The sequence below is a fragment of the Argiope bruennichi genome, chromosome 6, assembly GCF_947563725.1.
Source record: "Argiope bruennichi chromosome 6, qqArgBrue1.1, whole genome shotgun sequence".
Classification (NCBI taxonomy): Eukaryota; Metazoa; Arthropoda; class Arachnida; order Araneae; family Araneidae; genus Argiope; species Argiope bruennichi.
In genome coordinates this window covers 133,231,983-133,241,377 of record NC_079156.1, presented here as the reverse complement: position 1 = coordinate 133,241,377, position 9,395 = coordinate 133,231,983, and the positions used below count along the sequence as shown (strand labels likewise).

Genomic DNA, 9,395 nt, shown 5'->3' with positions numbered 1-9,395 from the left:
GAGATTGGTTAGCGCGTGGTACTTATAAGGCAGTATCTGCGAGAAATGCCGAGGCTGTGAGTTCGATCCTCACCTGGGGAAATGAATACATTTTGGAAGCTTACCCAGAATCAAGAAATTAAAATATTAGTTGAAAGTGATAAATTTTAATTCAAACATAGCAGAAAAAAACCTACTTTATTAAATGGTCTTTAAAAATTACACTTGCACCGAAATGAGAAGCATTCTTTGCGTGTCCCCAGTGGCGCAATTGGTTAGCACGCGGTACTTATAAGGCAGTATCTGCGAGATATGCCGAGGCCATGAGTTCGATCCTCACCTGGGGAAATAAATACGTTTTGGAAGCTTGCCCTGAATCAAGAAATTAAAATATTAGTTGAAAGTGATAAATTTTAATTAAAACATAGCAGAAACAAACCTACTATATTAAATGGTCTTTAAAAATTACAGTTGCACCGAAATGAGAAGCATTCATTATGTGTCCCCAGTGGCGCAATTGGTTAGCGCGCGGTACTTATAAGGCAGTATCTGCGAGAAATGCCGAGGCGGTGAGTTCGATCCTCACCTGGGGAAATGAATACATTTTGGAAGCTTACACTGAATCAAGAAATTAAAATATTAGTTGAACGTGATAAATTTTAATTAAAACATAGCAGATACAAACCTACTTTATTAAATGGTCTTTAAAAATTACAGTTGCACCGAAATGAGAAGCATTCATTATGTGTCCCCAGTGGCGAGATTGGTTAGCGCGTGGTACTTATAAGGCAGTATCTGCGAGAAATGCCGAGGCGGTGAGTTCGATCCTCACCTGGGGAACTGAATACATTTTGGAAGCTTACCCTGAATCAAGAAATTAAAATATTAGTTGAAAGTGATAAATTTTAATTCAAACATAGCAGAAAAAAACCTACTTTATTAAATGGTCTTTAAAAATTACACTTGCACCGAAATGAGAAGCATTCTTTGCGTGTCCCCAGTGGCGCAATTGGTTAGCACGCGGTACTTATAAGGCAGTATCTGCGAGATATGCCGAGGCCATGAGTTCGATCCTCACCTGGGGAAATAAATACGTTTTGGAAGCTTACCCAGAATCAAGAAATTAAAATATTAGTTGAAAGTGATAAATTTTAATTAAAACATAGCAGAAACAAACCTACTATATTAAATGGTCTTTAAAAATTACAGTTGCACCGAAATGAGAAGGGTTCTTTGCGTGTCCCCAGTGGCGCATTTGGTTAGCACGCGGTACTTATAAGGCAGTATCTGCGAGAAATGCCGAGGCCGTGAGTTCGATCCTCACCTGGGGAAATGAACATTTTTCGGAAACATACCCTGAATCAAGAAATTAAAATATTAGTTGAAAGTGAAAAATTTTAATTAAAACATAGCAGAATAAAACCTACTTTATAAAATGGTATTTAAAAATTACAGTTGCACCGAAATGAGAAGCATTCATTATGTGTCCCCAGTGGCGCAATTGGTTAGCGCGCGGTATTTATAAGGCAGTATCTGCGAGAAATGCCGAGGCTGTGAGTTCGATCCTCACCTGGGGAAATGAATACATTTTGGAAGCTTACACTGAATAAAGAAATTAAAATATTAGTTGAAAGTGATAAATTTTAATTAAAACATAGCAGAAACAAACCTACTTTATTAAATGGTCTTTAAAAATTACAGTTGCACCGAAATGAGAAGAATTCATTATGTGTCCCCAGTGGCGAGATTGGTTAGCGCGTGGTACTTATAAGGCAGTATCTGCGAGAAAGGCCGAGGCTGTGAGTTCGATCCTCACCTGGGGAAATGAATACATTTTGGAAGCTTACCCAGAATCAAGAAATTAAAATATTAGTTGAAAGTGATAAATTTTAATTCAAACATAGCAGAAAAAAACCTACTTTATTAAATGGTCTTTAAAAATTACACTTGCACCGAAATGAGAAGCATTCTTTGCGTGTCCCCAGTGGCGCAATTAGTTAGCGCGCGGTACTTATAAGGCAGTATCTGCGAGAAATGCCGAGGCTGTGAGTTCGATCCTCACCTGGGGAAGTGAATACATTTTGGAAGCTTGCCCTGAATCAAGAAATTAAAATATTAGTTGAAAGTGATAAATTTTAATTAAAACATAGCAGAAACAAACCTACTATATTAAATGGTCTTTAAAAATTACAGTTGCACCGAAATGAGAAGCATTCATTATGTGTCCCCAGTGGCGCAATTGGTTAGCGCGCGGTACTTATAAGGCAGTATCTGCGAGAAATGCCGAGGCTGTGAGTTCGATCCTCACCTGGGGAAATGAACATTTTTCGGACGCATACCCTGAATCAAGAAATTAAAATATTAGGTGCACGTGATAAATTTTAATTCGAACATAGCAGAAACAAACCTACGTTATTAAATGGTCCTTAAAAATTACAGTTTACCGAAATGAGAAGCATTCTTTACGTGTCCCCAGTGGCGCAATTGGTTAGCACGTGGTACTTATAAGGCAAGAAATGCCGAGGCCGTGGGTTCGATCCTCACCTGGGGAAATGAACATTTTTCGGAAACATACCCTGAATCAAGAAATTAAAATATTAGTTGAAAGTGAAAAATAAAACCTACTTTATTAAATGGTATTTAAAAATTACAGTTGCACCGAAATGTGAAGGCTACATTATGTGTCTACAGTGGCGCAATTGGTTAGCGCGCCGTACTTATAAGGCAGTATCTGCGAGAAATGACGAGGCTGTGAGTTCGATCCTCCTTGGGGAACTGAATACATTTTGGAAGCTTACCCTGAATCAAGAAATTAAAATATTAGTTGAAAGTGATAAATTTTAATTAAAACATAGCAGAAACAAACCTACTTTATTAAATGGTCTTTAAAAATTACAGTTGCACCGAAATGAGAAGCATTCTTCATGTGTCCCCAGTGGCGCAATTGGTTAGCGCGCGGTGCTTATAAGGCAGTATCAGCGAGAAATGCCGAGGCTGTGAGTTCGATCCTCACCTGGGGAAATGAATGCGTTTTGGGAGCTTACTTTGAATCAAGAAATTAAAATATTAGTTGAAAGTGATAAATTTTAATTAAAACATAGCAGAAATAAACCTACTTTATTAAATGGTCTTTAAAATTTACAGTTGCACCGAAATGAGAAGCATTCATTATGTGTCCCCAGTGGCGCAATTGGTTAGCGCGTGGTACTTATAAGGCAGTATTTGCGAGAAATGCCGAGGCTGTGAGTTCGATCCTCACCTGGGGAAGTGAATACATTTTGGAAGTTTACCCTGAATCAAGAAATTAAAATATTAGTTGAAAGTGATAAATTTTAATTAAAACATAGCAGAAAAAAACCTACTTTATTAAATGGTCTTTAAAAATTACACTTGCACCGAAATGAGAAGGGTTCTTTGCGTGTCCCCAGTGGCGCATTTGGTTAGCACGCGGTACTTATAAGGCAGTATCTGCGAGAAATGCCGAGGCCGTGAGTTCGATCCTCAACTGGGGAAATGAATACATATTGGAAGCTTACCCAGAATCAAGAAGTTAAAATATTTGTTGAAAGTGATAAATTTTAATTAAAACATAGCAGAAACAAACCTACTTTATTAAATGGTCTTTAAAAATTACAGTTGCACCGAAATGAGAAGCATTCATTATGTGTCCCCAGTGGCGCAATTGGTTAGCACGCGGTACTTATAAGGCAGTATCTGCGAGAAATGCCGAGGCGGTGAGTTCGATCCTCACCTGGGGAACTGAATACATTTTGGAAGCTTACCCTGAATCAAGAAATTAAAATATTAGTTGAAAGTGATAAATTTTAATTAAAACATAGCAGAAAAAAAACCTACTTTATTAAATGGTCTTTAAAAATTACAGTTGCACCGAAATGAGAAGCATTCTTTACGTGTCCCCTTTGCGCAATAGGTTAGCCGGCTGTACTTATAAGGCAGTATGTGCGAGAAATGCCGAGGCTGTGAGTTCGGTCCTCACCTGGGGAAATGAATACTTTTTGGAAGCTTAATCCGAATCAAGAAAATAAAATATTAGTTGAAAGTGATAAATTTTAATTAAAACATAGCAGAAACAAACCTACTTTATTAAATGGTCTTTAAAAATTATAGTTGCACCGAAATGAGAAGCATTCTTTATGTGTCCCCAGTGGCGCAATTGGTTAGCGCGCGGTACTTATAAGACAGTATCAGCGAGAAATGCCGAGGCTGTGAGTTCGATCCTCACTTGGGGAAATGAATACATTTTGGAAGCTTACCCTGAATCAAGAAATTAAAATATTAGTTGAAAGTGATAAATTTTAATGAAAACATAGCAGAAACAAACCTATTTTGTTAAATGGTCTTTAAAAATTACAGTTGCACCGAAATGAGAAGCATTCTTTGCGTGTCCCCAGTGGCGCAATTGGTTAGCGCGCGGTACTTATAAGGCAGTATCTGCGAGAAATGCCGAGGCCGTGAGTTCGATCCTCACCAGGGGAAATGAATACATTTTGGAAGCTTACACTGAATCAAGAAATTAAAATATTAGTTGAAAGTGATAAATTTTAATTCAAACATAGCAGAAAAAAACCTACTTTATTAAATGGTCTTTAAAAATTACACTTGCACCGAAATGAGAAGCATTCTTTGCGTGTCCCCAGTGGCGCAATTGGTTAGCACGCGGTACTTATAAGGCAGTATCTGCGAGAAATGCCGAGGCCATGAGTTCGATCCTCACCTGGGGAAATAAATACGTTTTGAAAGCTTACCCTGAATCAAGAAATTAAAATATTAGTTGAAAGTGATAAATTTTAATTAAAACATAGCAGAAACAAACCTACTTTATTAAATGGTCTTTAAAAATTACAGTTGCACCGAAATGAGAAGCATTCATTATGTGTCCCCAGTGGCGCAATTGGTTAGCGCGCGGTACTTATAAGGCAGTATCTGCGAGAAATGCCGAGGCTGTGAGTTCGATCCTCACCTGGGGAAGTGAATACATTTTGGAAGCTTACCCTGAATCAAGAAATTAAAATATTATTTGAAAGTGATAAATTTTAATTAAAACATAGCAGAAAAAAACCTACTTTATTAAATGGTCTTTAAAAATTACACTTGCACCGAAATGAGAAGCGTTCTTTGCGTGTCCCCAGTGGCGCAATTGGTTAGCACGCGGTACTTATAAGGCAGTATCTGCGAGAAATGCCGAGGCCGTGAGTTCGATCCTCAGCTGGGGAAATAAATACGTTTTGGAAGCTTACCTAGAATCAAGAAATTAAAATATTAGTTGAAAGTGATAAATTTTAATTAAAACATAGCAGAAACAAACCTACTTTATTAAATTGTCTTTAAAAATTGCAGTTGCACCGAAATGAGAAGCATTCTTTATGTGTCCCCGGTGGCGCAATTGGTTAGCCCGCTGTACTTATAAGGCAGTATCTGCGAGAAATGCCGAGGCTGTGAGTTCGATCCTCACCTGGGGAAATGAATACATATTGGAAGCTTAATTTGAATCAAGAAATTAAAATATTTGTTGAAAGTGATAAATTTTAATTAAAACATAGCAGAAACAAACCTACTTTATTAAATGGTCTTTAAAAATTACAGTTGCACCGAAATCAGAAGCGTTCATTATGTGTCCCCAGTGGCGCAATTGGTTAGCACGCGGTACTGATAAGGCAGTATCTGCGAGAAATGCCGATGCTGTGAGTTCGATCCTCCCTGGGGAAATGAATATATTTTGGAAGCTTAATCTGAATCAAGAAATTAAAATATTTGTTGAAAGTGATAAATTTTAATTAAAACATAGCAGAAACAAACCTACTTTATTAAATGGTCTTTAAAAATTACAGTTGCAACGAAATGAGAAGCATTCATTATGTGCCCCGAGTGGCGCAATTGGTTAGCGCGCGGTACTTATAAGGCAGTATCAGCGAGAAATGCCGAGGCTGTGAGTTCGATCCTCACCTGGGGAAGTGAATACATTTTGGAAGCTTACCCTGAATCAAGAAATTAAAATATTAGTTGAAAGTGATAAATTTTAATTAAAACATAGCAGAAAAAAACCTACTTTATTAAATGGTCTTTAAAAATTACAGTTGCACCGAAATGAGAAGCGTTCATTATGTGTCCCCAGTGGCGCAATTGGTTAGCACGCGGTACTTATAAGGCAGTATCTGCGAGAAATGCCGAGGCCGTGAGTTCGATCCTCACCTGGGGAAATGAATACGTATTGGAAGCTTACCCAGAATCAAGAAATTAAAATATTAGTTGAAAGTGATAAATTTTAATTAAAACATAGCAGAAACAAACCTACTTTATTAAATGGTCTTTAAAAATTACAGTTGCACCGAAATGAGAAGCATTCTTTATGTGTCCCCAGTGGCGCAACTGGTTAGCGCGCGGTACTTATAAGGCAGTATCTGCGAGAAATGCCGAGGCTGTGAGTTCGATCCTCACCTGGGGAAATGAATACATTTTGGAAGCTTACCCTGAATCAAGAAATTAAAATATTAGTTGAAAGTGATAAATTTTAATTAAAACATAGCAGAAACAAACCTACTTTATTAAATGGTCTTTAAAAATTACAGTTGCACCGAAATGAGAAGCATTCATTATGTGTCCCCAGTGGCGCAATTGGTTAGCGCGCGGTATTTATAAGGCAGTATCTGCGAGAAATGCCGAGGCTGTGAGTTCGATCCTCACCTGGGGAAATGAATACATTTTGGAAGCTTACACTGAATAAAGAAATTAAAATATTAGTTGAAAGTGATAAATTTTAATTAAAACATAGCAGAAACAAACCTACTTTATTAAATGGTCTTTAAAAATTACAGTTGCACCGAAATGAGAAGAATTCATTATGTGTCCCCAGTGGCGAGATTGGTTAGCGCGTGGTACTTATAAGGCAGTATCTGCGAGAAATGCCGAGGCTGTGAGTTCGATCCTCACCTGGGGAAATGAATACATTTTGGAAGCTTACCCAGAATCAAGAAATTAAAATATTAGTTGAAAGTGATAAATTTTAATTCATACATAGCAGAAAAAAACCTACTTTATTAAATGGTCTTTAAAAATTACACTTGCACCGAAATGAGAAGCATTCTTTGCGTGTCCCCAGTGGCGCAATTAGTTAGCGCGCGGTACTTATAAGGCAGTATCTGCGAGAAATGCCGAGACTGTGAGTTCGATCCTCACCTGGGGAAGTGAATACATTTTGGAAGCTTGCCCTGAATCAAGAAATTAAAATATTAGTTGAAAGTGATAAATTTTAATTAAAACATAGCAGAAACAAACCTACTTTATTAAATGGTCTTTAAAAATTACAGTTGCAACGAAATGAGAAGCATTCATTATGTGTCCCCATTGGCGCAATTGGTTAGCACGCGGTACTTATAAGGCAGTATCTGCGAGAAATGCCGAGGCTGTGAGTTCGATCCTCACCTGGGGAAATGAATACATTTTGGAAGCTTACCCTGAATCAAGAAATTAAAATATTAGTTGAAAGTGATAAATTTTAATTAAAACATAGCAGAAAAAAAACTACTTTATTAAATGGTCTTTAAAAATTACACTTGCACCGAAATGAGAAGCGTTCTTTGCGTGTCCCCAGTGGCGCAATTTGTTCGCACGCGGTACTTATAAGGCAGTATCTGCGAGAAATGCCGAGGCTGTGAGTTCGATCCTCACCTGGGGAAATGAATACATTTTGGAAGCTTACCCTGAATCAAGAAATTAAAATATTAGTTGAAAGTGATAAATTTTAATTAAAACATAGCAGAAACAAACCTACTTTATTAAATGGTCTTTAAAAATTACAGTTGCACCGAAATGAGAAGCATTCTTTATGTGTCCCCAGTGGCGCAACTGGTTAGCGCGCGGTACTTATAAGGCAGTATCTGCGAGAAATGCCGAGGCTGTGAGTTCGATCCTCACCTGGGGAAATGAATACATTTTGGAAGCTTACCCTGAATCAAGAAATTAAAATATTTGTTGAAAGTGATAAATTTTAATTAAAACATAGCAGAAACAAACCTACTTTATTAAATGGTCTTTAAAAATTACAGTTGCACCGAAATGAGAAGCATTCATTATGTGTCCCCAGTGGCGCAATTGGTTAGCGCGCGGTATTTATAAGGCAGTATCTGCGAGAAATGCCGAGGCTGTGAGTTCGATCCTCACCTGGGGAAATGAATACATTTTGGAAGCTTACACTGAATAAAGAAATTAAAATATTAGTTGAAAGTGATAAATTTTAATTAAAACATAGCAGAAACAAACCTACTTTATTAAATGGTCTTTAAAAATTACAGTTGCACCGAAATCAGAAGCGTTCATTATGTGTCCCCAGTGGCGCAATTGGTTAGCACGCGGTACTGATAATGCAGTATCTGCGAGAAATGCCGATGCTGTGAGTTCGATCCTCCCTGGGGAAATGAATATATTTTGGAAGCTTAATCTGAATCAAGAAATTAAAATATTTGTTGAAAGTGATAAATTTTAATTAAAACATAGCAGAAACAAACCTACTTTATTAAATGGTCTTTAAAAATTACAGTTGCAACGAAATGAGAAGCATTCATTATGTGCCCCGAGTGGCGCAATTGGTTAGCGCGCGGTACTTATAAGGCAGTATCAGCGAGAAATGCCGAGGCTGTGAGTTCGATCCTCACCTGGGGAAGTGAATACATTTTGGAAGCTTACCCTGAATCAAGAAATTAAAATATTAGTTGAAAGTGATAAATTTTAATTAAAACATAGCAGAAAAAAACCTACTTTATTAAATGGTCTTTAAAAATTACACTTGCACCGAAATGAGAAGCGTTCATTATGTGTCCCCAGTGGCGCAATTGGTTAGCACGCGGTACTTATAAGGCAGTATCTGCGAGAAATGCCGAGGCCGTGAGTTCGATCCTCACCTGGGGAAATGAATACGTATTGGAAGCTTACCCAGAATCAAGAAATTAAAATATTAGTTGAAAGTGATAAATTTTAATTAAAACATAGCAGAAACAAACCTACTTTATTAAATGGTCTTTAAAAATTACAGTTGCACCGAAATGAGAAGCATTCTTTATGTGTCCCCAGTGGCGACACTGGTTAGCGCGCGGTACTTATAAGGCAGTATCTGCGAGAAATGCCGAGGCTGTGAGTTCGATCCTCACCTGGGGAAATGAATACATTTTGGAAGCTTACCCTGAATCAAGAAATTAAAATATTTGTTGAAAGTGATAAATTTTAATTAAAACATAGCAGAAACAAACCTACTTTATTAAATGGTCTTTAAAAATTACAGTTGCACCGAAATGAGAAGCATTCATTATGTGTCCCCATTGGCGCAATTGGTTAGCACGCGGTACTTATAAGGCAGTATCTGCGAGAAATGCCGAGGCTGTGAGTTCGATCCTCACCTGGGGAAA

General features: G+C 37.5%; 29 non-coding genes across 29 annotated transcripts; all 29 read left to right on the top strand.

Moving 5' to 3' along the window:
* The first annotated feature begins 235 nt into the window (after positions 1 to 235).
* Trnai-uau (transfer RNA isoleucine (anticodon UAU)) lies at positions 236 to 327 on the top strand. Its single transcript is given in 2 exon segments — positions 236 to 273; positions 292 to 327. It is a non-coding gene; the product is annotated as a tRNA-Ile (tRNA).
* A 154-nt stretch (positions 328 to 481) lies between these two features.
* Positions 482 to 573, top strand: Trnai-uau (transfer RNA isoleucine (anticodon UAU)). The gene is given in 2 exon segments: positions 482 to 519; positions 538 to 573. It is a non-coding gene; the product is annotated as a tRNA-Ile (tRNA).
* A 400-nt stretch (positions 574 to 973) lies between these two features.
* Trnai-uau (transfer RNA isoleucine (anticodon UAU)) lies at positions 974 to 1,065 on the top strand. The gene is given in 2 exon segments: positions 974 to 1,011; positions 1,030 to 1,065. It is a non-coding gene; the product is annotated as a tRNA-Ile (tRNA).
* Positions 1,066 to 1,219: 154 nt separating this feature from the next.
* Positions 1,220 to 1,311, top strand: Trnai-uau (transfer RNA isoleucine (anticodon UAU)). Its single transcript is given in 2 exon segments — positions 1,220 to 1,257; positions 1,276 to 1,311. It is a non-coding gene; the product is annotated as a tRNA-Ile (tRNA).
* Positions 1,312 to 1,465: 154 nt separating this feature from the next.
* On the top strand, positions 1,466 to 1,557 carry Trnai-uau (transfer RNA isoleucine (anticodon UAU)). Its single transcript is given in 2 exon segments — positions 1,466 to 1,503; positions 1,522 to 1,557. It is a non-coding gene; the product is annotated as a tRNA-Ile (tRNA).
* Positions 1,558 to 1,957: 400 nt separating this feature from the next.
* Trnai-uau (transfer RNA isoleucine (anticodon UAU)) lies at positions 1,958 to 2,049 on the top strand. Its single transcript is given in 2 exon segments — positions 1,958 to 1,995; positions 2,014 to 2,049. It is a non-coding gene; the product is annotated as a tRNA-Ile (tRNA).
* Positions 2,050 to 2,203: 154 nt separating this feature from the next.
* Positions 2,204 to 2,295, top strand: Trnai-uau (transfer RNA isoleucine (anticodon UAU)). Its single transcript is given in 2 exon segments — positions 2,204 to 2,241; positions 2,260 to 2,295. It is a non-coding gene; the product is annotated as a tRNA-Ile (tRNA).
* Positions 2,296 to 2,448: 153 nt separating this feature from the next.
* Positions 2,449 to 2,531, top strand: Trnai-uau (transfer RNA isoleucine (anticodon UAU)). The gene is given in 2 exon segments: positions 2,449 to 2,486; positions 2,496 to 2,531. It is a non-coding gene; the product is annotated as a tRNA-Ile (tRNA).
* A 377-nt stretch (positions 2,532 to 2,908) lies between these two features.
* Positions 2,909 to 3,000, top strand: Trnai-uau (transfer RNA isoleucine (anticodon UAU)). The gene is given in 2 exon segments: positions 2,909 to 2,946; positions 2,965 to 3,000. It is a non-coding gene; the product is annotated as a tRNA-Ile (tRNA).
* Positions 3,001 to 3,154: 154 nt separating this feature from the next.
* On the top strand, positions 3,155 to 3,246 carry Trnai-uau (transfer RNA isoleucine (anticodon UAU)). The gene is given in 2 exon segments: positions 3,155 to 3,192; positions 3,211 to 3,246. It is a non-coding gene; the product is annotated as a tRNA-Ile (tRNA).
* Positions 3,247 to 3,646: 400 nt separating this feature from the next.
* Trnai-uau (transfer RNA isoleucine (anticodon UAU)) lies at positions 3,647 to 3,738 on the top strand. Its single transcript is given in 2 exon segments — positions 3,647 to 3,684; positions 3,703 to 3,738. It is a non-coding gene; the product is annotated as a tRNA-Ile (tRNA).
* Positions 3,739 to 4,138: 400 nt separating this feature from the next.
* On the top strand, positions 4,139 to 4,230 carry Trnai-uau (transfer RNA isoleucine (anticodon UAU)). The gene is given in 2 exon segments: positions 4,139 to 4,176; positions 4,195 to 4,230. It is a non-coding gene; the product is annotated as a tRNA-Ile (tRNA).
* Positions 4,231 to 4,384: 154 nt separating this feature from the next.
* On the top strand, positions 4,385 to 4,476 carry Trnai-uau (transfer RNA isoleucine (anticodon UAU)). Its single transcript is given in 2 exon segments — positions 4,385 to 4,422; positions 4,441 to 4,476. It is a non-coding gene; the product is annotated as a tRNA-Ile (tRNA).
* Positions 4,477 to 4,630: 154 nt separating this feature from the next.
* Positions 4,631 to 4,722, top strand: Trnai-uau (transfer RNA isoleucine (anticodon UAU)). The gene is given in 2 exon segments: positions 4,631 to 4,668; positions 4,687 to 4,722. It is a non-coding gene; the product is annotated as a tRNA-Ile (tRNA).
* Positions 4,723 to 4,876: 154 nt separating this feature from the next.
* On the top strand, positions 4,877 to 4,968 carry Trnai-uau (transfer RNA isoleucine (anticodon UAU)). Its single transcript is given in 2 exon segments — positions 4,877 to 4,914; positions 4,933 to 4,968. It is a non-coding gene; the product is annotated as a tRNA-Ile (tRNA).
* A 154-nt stretch (positions 4,969 to 5,122) lies between these two features.
* Positions 5,123 to 5,214, top strand: Trnai-uau (transfer RNA isoleucine (anticodon UAU)). Its single transcript is given in 2 exon segments — positions 5,123 to 5,160; positions 5,179 to 5,214. It is a non-coding gene; the product is annotated as a tRNA-Ile (tRNA).
* Positions 5,215 to 5,368: 154 nt separating this feature from the next.
* Trnai-uau (transfer RNA isoleucine (anticodon UAU)) lies at positions 5,369 to 5,460 on the top strand. The gene is given in 2 exon segments: positions 5,369 to 5,406; positions 5,425 to 5,460. It is a non-coding gene; the product is annotated as a tRNA-Ile (tRNA).
* Positions 5,461 to 5,858: 398 nt separating this feature from the next.
* Trnai-uau (transfer RNA isoleucine (anticodon UAU)) lies at positions 5,859 to 5,951 on the top strand. Its single transcript is given in 2 exon segments — positions 5,859 to 5,897; positions 5,916 to 5,951. It is a non-coding gene; the product is annotated as a tRNA-Ile (tRNA).
* Positions 5,952 to 6,105: 154 nt separating this feature from the next.
* Positions 6,106 to 6,197, top strand: Trnai-uau (transfer RNA isoleucine (anticodon UAU)). Its single transcript is given in 2 exon segments — positions 6,106 to 6,143; positions 6,162 to 6,197. It is a non-coding gene; the product is annotated as a tRNA-Ile (tRNA).
* Positions 6,198 to 6,351: 154 nt separating this feature from the next.
* Positions 6,352 to 6,443, top strand: Trnai-uau (transfer RNA isoleucine (anticodon UAU)). Its single transcript is given in 2 exon segments — positions 6,352 to 6,389; positions 6,408 to 6,443. It is a non-coding gene; the product is annotated as a tRNA-Ile (tRNA).
* Positions 6,444 to 6,597: 154 nt separating this feature from the next.
* Trnai-uau (transfer RNA isoleucine (anticodon UAU)) lies at positions 6,598 to 6,689 on the top strand. The gene is given in 2 exon segments: positions 6,598 to 6,635; positions 6,654 to 6,689. It is a non-coding gene; the product is annotated as a tRNA-Ile (tRNA).
* A 400-nt stretch (positions 6,690 to 7,089) lies between these two features.
* On the top strand, positions 7,090 to 7,181 carry Trnai-uau (transfer RNA isoleucine (anticodon UAU)). The gene is given in 2 exon segments: positions 7,090 to 7,127; positions 7,146 to 7,181. It is a non-coding gene; the product is annotated as a tRNA-Ile (tRNA).
* Positions 7,182 to 7,335: 154 nt separating this feature from the next.
* Positions 7,336 to 7,427, top strand: Trnai-uau (transfer RNA isoleucine (anticodon UAU)). The gene is given in 2 exon segments: positions 7,336 to 7,373; positions 7,392 to 7,427. It is a non-coding gene; the product is annotated as a tRNA-Ile (tRNA).
* A 400-nt stretch (positions 7,428 to 7,827) lies between these two features.
* Positions 7,828 to 7,919, top strand: Trnai-uau (transfer RNA isoleucine (anticodon UAU)). The gene is given in 2 exon segments: positions 7,828 to 7,865; positions 7,884 to 7,919. It is a non-coding gene; the product is annotated as a tRNA-Ile (tRNA).
* A 154-nt stretch (positions 7,920 to 8,073) lies between these two features.
* Positions 8,074 to 8,165, top strand: Trnai-uau (transfer RNA isoleucine (anticodon UAU)). The gene is given in 2 exon segments: positions 8,074 to 8,111; positions 8,130 to 8,165. It is a non-coding gene; the product is annotated as a tRNA-Ile (tRNA).
* Positions 8,166 to 8,563: 398 nt separating this feature from the next.
* Positions 8,564 to 8,656, top strand: Trnai-uau (transfer RNA isoleucine (anticodon UAU)). Its single transcript is given in 2 exon segments — positions 8,564 to 8,602; positions 8,621 to 8,656. It is a non-coding gene; the product is annotated as a tRNA-Ile (tRNA).
* Positions 8,657 to 8,810: 154 nt separating this feature from the next.
* Trnai-uau (transfer RNA isoleucine (anticodon UAU)) lies at positions 8,811 to 8,902 on the top strand. The gene is given in 2 exon segments: positions 8,811 to 8,848; positions 8,867 to 8,902. It is a non-coding gene; the product is annotated as a tRNA-Ile (tRNA).
* A 154-nt stretch (positions 8,903 to 9,056) lies between these two features.
* Positions 9,057 to 9,148, top strand: Trnai-uau (transfer RNA isoleucine (anticodon UAU)). The gene is given in 2 exon segments: positions 9,057 to 9,094; positions 9,113 to 9,148. It is a non-coding gene; the product is annotated as a tRNA-Ile (tRNA).
* Positions 9,149 to 9,302: 154 nt separating this feature from the next.
* Trnai-uau (transfer RNA isoleucine (anticodon UAU)) lies at positions 9,303 to 9,394 on the top strand. The gene is given in 2 exon segments: positions 9,303 to 9,340; positions 9,359 to 9,394. It is a non-coding gene; the product is annotated as a tRNA-Ile (tRNA).
* Position 9,395: the final 1 nt, after the last annotated feature.